Source organism: Diceros bicornis, unplaced genomic scaffold, assembly GCF_020826845.1.
Source record: "Diceros bicornis minor isolate mBicDic1 unplaced genomic scaffold, mDicBic1.mat.cur scaffold_54_ctg1, whole genome shotgun sequence".
Classification (NCBI taxonomy): domain Eukaryota; kingdom Metazoa; phylum Chordata; class Mammalia; order Perissodactyla; family Rhinocerotidae; genus Diceros; species Diceros bicornis.
In genome coordinates, this window is record NW_026691418.1 from 5,166,095 (window position 1) to 5,172,560 (window position 6,466).

Sequence of the window (6,466 nt, forward strand, 5' to 3'; positions counted from 1 at the left end):
TCCATCATCTAGATTTAACAATGTATATTCCATCTAATTAAAACAATATTGCATCAATGTATAAATTATTAACACTTGCCACGCTTGATTCATCCCACGTTTTCAATGAAATATTAAAACCAAGTAGACATCATGATGTTTCACACCATTTTAGTTTCCATCTCTAAAAAGTGAGCACACTTTGCTACAAAATACAAGACCATTATCACAGAACAAAACTGTAATAAATTAAACCAAATTCATACCTCTGGGCACAGTGGACTGAATTTGGGCTAGACTTTCTTATGACAGCCAGGGGCAGAATGGGTCATCACTGTTGGCAAGCCTACGGGATCTCTCTAAATTTGTAAAATCCCACTCAAATGTGTTCTTCCATGCCTAGAAACACATCATCCCCTTCTCCTTTATCTATTTGCTTAATATTCATTTTCTAGGATTAACCTACAATGTAATTTCCTGCAGGAAGTCTTCTCTGATTTCCGCCTGCAAGTATGTGTTTGTTCACATCAAATAATTAATAAGTTTCAATTCTCTATTCCTGTTATTGCCAGCTACAACATAAACTCGAGGAGGGTAGGACACACAACATCCAGTGGGCATGGGGGGAGGGGTGCAGGTACCCCTACTTGTAGCTCGCAGACCTTGGGGCAAGGGAGACCTGATGTTAAAACCTGGCCCTGCCCCTAACTCACTGTGTGACCCTAGGCACAATACTCCCCTTTCTGAGCTTCAGTTTAACCATGTCAGAAATGGGCAAGGCAGCTAGGACATCACTTCTGGACACTAAGAGAACCCAGACATGCAGGGAAAGTGAAGGGTTGAAACAATCATGTAACAGATGTAAGTCAGACAAAGGAATGACGCTGCCCTCAGGACAAAGAGAGACGTGAGAGGGGAGAATCCACATGGTCCTGGGTGTGTCTCGGCAGGGCGGTGTACTCCGAAGATGTGGGCTCCAGGTTGCTGAGGTTCCCGACGATGATGCGGAAATGTAGCTGGTGCTCTCTCTGGATGGATAAACTCTGGGTTGCAGAGCCAGGAGCCACCGAGAGGAAGAGCAGACAGGTGGAGACTCTCAGCTCACAGCACAGAGGCATGGTGGCCCACGGGATCAGGGTGGTGGGTGCAGACGGCGTCACACTGGTGGCTGCCCCATCCTTCTCAGGCCTGGGGAGAGAGGGATGTAGGGACTCTAGAGAGAGCTCCTGAAACCTCTGGGGGTGGGGGCCAGAACTGGAAGGAGGAAATGGGAGGACAGTGGGGAGACAAGGAGGGGTGGTCACAAAAGTGGTCATTAGTGGCAAATGCTCAAGGGAGGGTCGCACCTGAGGGAGACCAGTCTGCAGCTCGAGTAGAGTGGGCCCAGGATGCTCTTCTTGAATAAGGATCCAGCTGGGGGGGAAGGAGGAGGAGGAGGAGTAGGAGGGACAGGGGTTGGGGGAGGGGCTGGGTGGGATTTACCCCACCAGGAGCTGCTGGGACCAGTGCCTTACCAGGCTCTGCAGGACCCTCTCAGTGGAGTTGAAGGTGGCTGAGCTGTTGCTCCTGTCTGATGAATACCGGAGGGTGGAGATGGTGACGTTGACTGTGAGGGTCTTCAGGTTGTGCCCCAAAGCTGCAAGATGAGATGTAGAGCGATGGCCATCACTGAGAGTTGGCCTAAGACCATACCAGAGTCCTGCACTCATTATAATCTGTCCTCTTCTGTCCCAGTGGCACCACCACCCACCCATGTGGTCACCCAAGTCAGAACCAGCATATATGCTCAGCTCCTCCTTCCTCCCAGTAACACCAATTCCAGTTGCACACTGGTCCTCACATACACTCCATCCCTGTCACAGCTCAGGTCTTAACTTCCTTCACCCAGACCAACACCCCAGCAGGCTCACTGGATGCTCTATCTAAAGGATGTTATACATGGACCACTAGAAGAACTTTCTGAAATGAATAACTCACTAAGGCCACCACTTCTCTAGTACCACCCATGGCTCCCTATGGCCTTCAGTCTTTAGTTCAACCTTCTTGACCTGGGACTCAAGGCTCTACTCAATCTGGCTCCTGCTGACCTTTCAGTCTCATTTTATCCATCTACTGCGGGTTAAACTTCATGCTTCATGCAACCCAAATTCATTTAAATTCTCCCCTTACGGCATGTTGTTTCTGGCTGGAGCCTTTGCTCATGGAAGCCACTCTGCCAGGAAAACCCTTCATCCTCTATTTACCAGGGTCCCTCCTACATATTCTTAAAGACTCCATTCTGGTGAAACTTTCTCTAGCAAGCTCTTCCCCTCCAAATTATGCCAGGTGCCTCTCCTCGAAACATCCCACATTGTATTATAGTGGTGTGTTAATGTCACAAGACTAGGGGCTCTCTGAGTGCTGGCCTTACACTAAATCGTTGGTATAATCTTTGTGATCAGAATGATTGCCCTAAAACCAGAATTTCATACCCTGGCGTCCCAGCTCCTGGATCAAAATTGGCTGGTGGAGGAGTGGGGCCAGAGAGCTTCCCTTGGGAAGGAAAAGGTGCCCCCAGATACCTGTGGTGGCTTCTCGTGGCACAGGTGATGATCAAGTATGCAGGGACGTGGTGGCTGGCTCGGGAGCTGTGGCGATGGTTGTCTTCAGAGAGGGATAGAGTGGGAGGAGCCCCCAGGCTCACCCGAGCTCCCGCAGTGGCTGTCCCAGGACCACCATTCACAGATGAAGTATAAATGAGAGTGAGGGGACGGGTGACTGTGTGAGTAGAGAGATGAGCAAGCCTGTGGATGAGAGGAGCCCAAGAGAGAGAAATAGGTGAACAAGAGAGACTGAACTCAGAGGAGAGACAGATGGATGGGCAGAAAACTGGACAGATGGATGGGATACGTGGAAAAGCAGGACCAAGGGTGGCGCTTTAGCAGAATTAAAGTGAAAATCACATGGGGTCAGAATGTGGTGGAGAACATGTCTCTGTCTAAGGCTTTCTCACCCTGGGCTGGGACTCTCCACCAGAACACGGGATGGAGAGAAGGGATGAATTAAGGCCCTTCCAGGTCCTTCCCTCACCAAGGACAGCAGGTGTAGGTGAACATGTGCTCCTCAACCCCAAATGCGTACGGGACCCAGGAGATCAGGGCCAGGAATACTCACTGGTTGTAGTCGGGGCCACGGCTCCATATGTGTATCCTGTGGAGAGAAGGTGAGAGAAGCTGAGCAAGAGTTGGGGTGATCATAAAGGATTAAGGAGAGGGAGGATGTAGGGACCTTTGTGGGAAAAGCAGATGGGAAAGCAGAGGGGAAGAGGGGAGGGGTGTTCAGGGGGGAGGCAACGAGATGGAAGGTGGCTGGACCCAGTGATCACACAGTGATTCCAAGAGTGAACCCAGACTGGGAGGATAGAGAGATGGATCACAGCTCACTTTAGAGCAAAGGAGGCAACACAGAACTCCGACTGGGAGAGACATCATGGCTGTAGCACAGCCCCTCACCAGTGACGTAGAGGCTGTCCCCGTCCAGGGTGAAGTAACCCAGGTGGGAGACGCCCTGGGTCTCATGGCTCAATTCCCAGTAGAGTCACTCTGTGTCCAGCCCCAGACCTGCGCGGGTCAGAGTGGAAGTTGCAGATGATGTCCACTCCTGTGGCTGCCCCACCCTTCTCAATCCTGGGGGACTAAGAACATTGGGATGTGGAATACTGAGCAGGGGTCCTTCTGGGTGTGGAAGGCGAGAGAGGGGAAGGGAAGAGGCTGAGGGAGATGCTGAAGGGGCTGCTCTGATGCCTGCAGGGGCTCTTCTAGGTGTCTCCCGTGTGAGACAACCCCCTCACAAGTAAAGCTTGACTTCCTTTAGGATGTGGAGGGGGGCATGTGAGTGGCAAATAGGGGTGAACACACTGACCTGGGCGAGGGGACACCTGCAGGTCTGCACGGACAGCAGCAAGGAGCACAGTCAGTTCCCTGTGACATCTGGTACATGCAGGTGTGGGAGATCAAGATTTGGCCACCCTGAAATCTATCTCTTTACCTTGGTTGTTTTCTCTAGGGACATTTGACCTCCCCCACTAACTGCCTAAAGAATTTGACATGGTGGTTCCTTCCTGGAACAGATCTATCATGATGGCTTCAAAGATAACGTAGGGTAAATATTACAATAGGAAAGGCACCAACAAGCCCCTCTTATCAGAAGTTCTGTCTCTCTGGGCGCATTCTCTGGATAACCCTGTGAAGAGTTGCCAGACAATCATTTACATTTATAAGGGAAATCTCCATTTGTAAAGGTATCTCCCTCTCTGTTTGGAGAAGAGAGGGAGATGAGCTCATTTCTAGTGACTTATCAATGTGGAAGGTGAGGCCTTGAGCTACATAATAAACCTTACTCTTGTTTACTGTGCTTTAGTGGTAATCTCCTGTAACTGACTCCCCCACCCCCAAAATCCTCCTTTGTCATTGGCTAAAAATGATATTTAAGACGAGAATTTCTGCTATTGTGTTGAGAAACGCAGTGTCCCTGCTTTCTCCCATGTATACATGTTATTAAACTTGGTATTATTTTCTCCTACTAACCTGTCTTGTTGATTATTTGGCCAGCCAGAAGAACCTTAAGGGAAAGGGCAGAGGGAGATTCTCCCTCTTCCCCTGACAGTTTTGGCGTAGACGGCAGGATCCACACTGGCTGGCAAGTTGCCTTCTCTGGCTGGAAGACCTGCCTTCTCCCTGGACTACTGCAGATGGTGAGATACGGGAACGCCTGACGAAAGCCGGCAAAAAGGTAAGACTTCTTACCACGTCAGCCTCCCGGAATCTCTATCTGCGGAGTCCGGCGGAAGGAAATGGTGAGAATTTTTTCTCTTTCTAAATTTAGATTGGCAGGAAAAAATATTTGGGAAACTATTTTCTTGGGTTTTTAGTGACTCTTGGTTTAAATTTGGTAGAGTACTCTTGGTTTTGATATTGATCCCTTTTCCTCCCAGAGTAGTCTCTGTCTTGTTCTGTGTCCTGAGAACTTGGCTTTGTGACCAGTGAGAATCTTCTCCTTGGTCTCCACCATACGGAAGGTGCATTTACTGGGGTGCACCTTGGTGGCCAGTCGAGTAGACTGGGGTTCCGAACTGTCTCTTTGTCCGGCCGTGCCAAGCTCTCAGGGGAGTTTGTTATAAAAGGCCCAGTCCATAAGGGCTTTTGTCGTCTTTACCTTCGTTGCTTGTTAGTGCTGGAAAAATCCCATTCCAGTATCGCCTGCCCGGTGTCACAGATTAGCGGGTGTGTGACTGGAGGCATCCCACACTATTGTGAGAGACAGGAGACACCGTTTTCACTACACCATCCTTACCACCTGTGCAACGAAGGTATTTACTGTCTCTGAATATCTTTGGGCGTGAATTCTGTGGATCATGGGGGCTACATCATCTGCGCCCTCACCAGGGACGCCTCTTGCGTCCATGGTAGATTTAGTCTAAGCGTGGAAAGTTACCTCCGGGTCTTTCCTTAAAAAAGCTTATTGGTTTGAGTCACTATTAGAATAAATATACAAATGAAGATCCTACTCGTCAATGGCCAGACGACGGATCCTTTAAATTGGAAAAACTTCTAAATTAGGAGAAAAAAATTGTTTTGAGAGCTCTCACATAATTATTTATTTGGTACCTAAGAAAAGGCCAGAAAAAGGAAGGAAAACATTTGACTAGCCTTAAGACCTTGACTCAGGTTACAATTGAATTGAGAACATGTAAAAGTGTAAGTGTTGATAAGATTATAAAGGTTGAATTGTTTGAGCTAATTTTATATAAAGAGGTTACATCAACTTTGCCTGAGCATGTTTTAAAATGTCTGACTGGAAATGCTTCTCTTGTCCAAAATTAAAAGACCAAGACCTATTGATAAAAATCTTAATGATAACTATGTTTAAAGGTATAAGAGGTGATAAAATTTACATAAAATTTTGTAGAAAAAAATTGATGTTATTTCTACTACAGAACTGGTTAAAAAAATAGTAATTTAAATGATGGCTAATTTTATCTAATGTCTTATGAAGTCTTGTAGGCAATCTAAATAATTATTGGGAATAAATAACTAAATAGTTGTGAAAAAGATGAATGTTAGATGAACTTTAAACAATAATTATGTGTTATGGTGCTTACAGCTTCCAAACTCTTTTTGGTGACTTAAAACTTTAGAGTTTTGCTGAATTTTATGATAAAAATTCTCTGAGTATGCTTTTCGTGTCTGATGGGGGGGAAAAAAGGCAAACAAATATTTGAGGCCTTATATAGGGTGTTGGATGGAAAGGCCACCCCATTCACTCTTCTTTTTTGGTATTTACTGATTTAACTGTAATTGTAGGCTGTGACTGGATTTTCCCGATTCCTATCCAGCCACCTGCTCCCCGAGATGGGAGAAAGCAGCTTCGTGCTGTGTGCACTTGAGTCGCTCAACTCACTTGGCTGGACAGAGACTTTTTGGTGACTCTGGACCCTTTAAACCAGCTT

At 47.3% G+C, this 6,466-nt stretch overlaps 1 long non-coding RNA gene across 1 annotated transcript; it reads right to left on the reverse strand.

Annotated features, from left to right (window-relative positions):
- Positions 1 to 1,026: 1,026 nt before the first annotated feature.
- Positions 1,027 to 2,603, reverse strand: LOC131403058 (uncharacterized). The gene is made up of 3 exons (XR_009219179.1): positions 2,541 to 2,603; positions 1,494 to 1,615; positions 1,027 to 1,167 (listed from the first exon to the last, which is right to left on the reverse strand). It is a non-coding gene; the product is annotated as an uncharacterized LOC131403058 (long non-coding RNA).
- Positions 2,604 to 6,466: the final 3,863 nt, after the last annotated feature.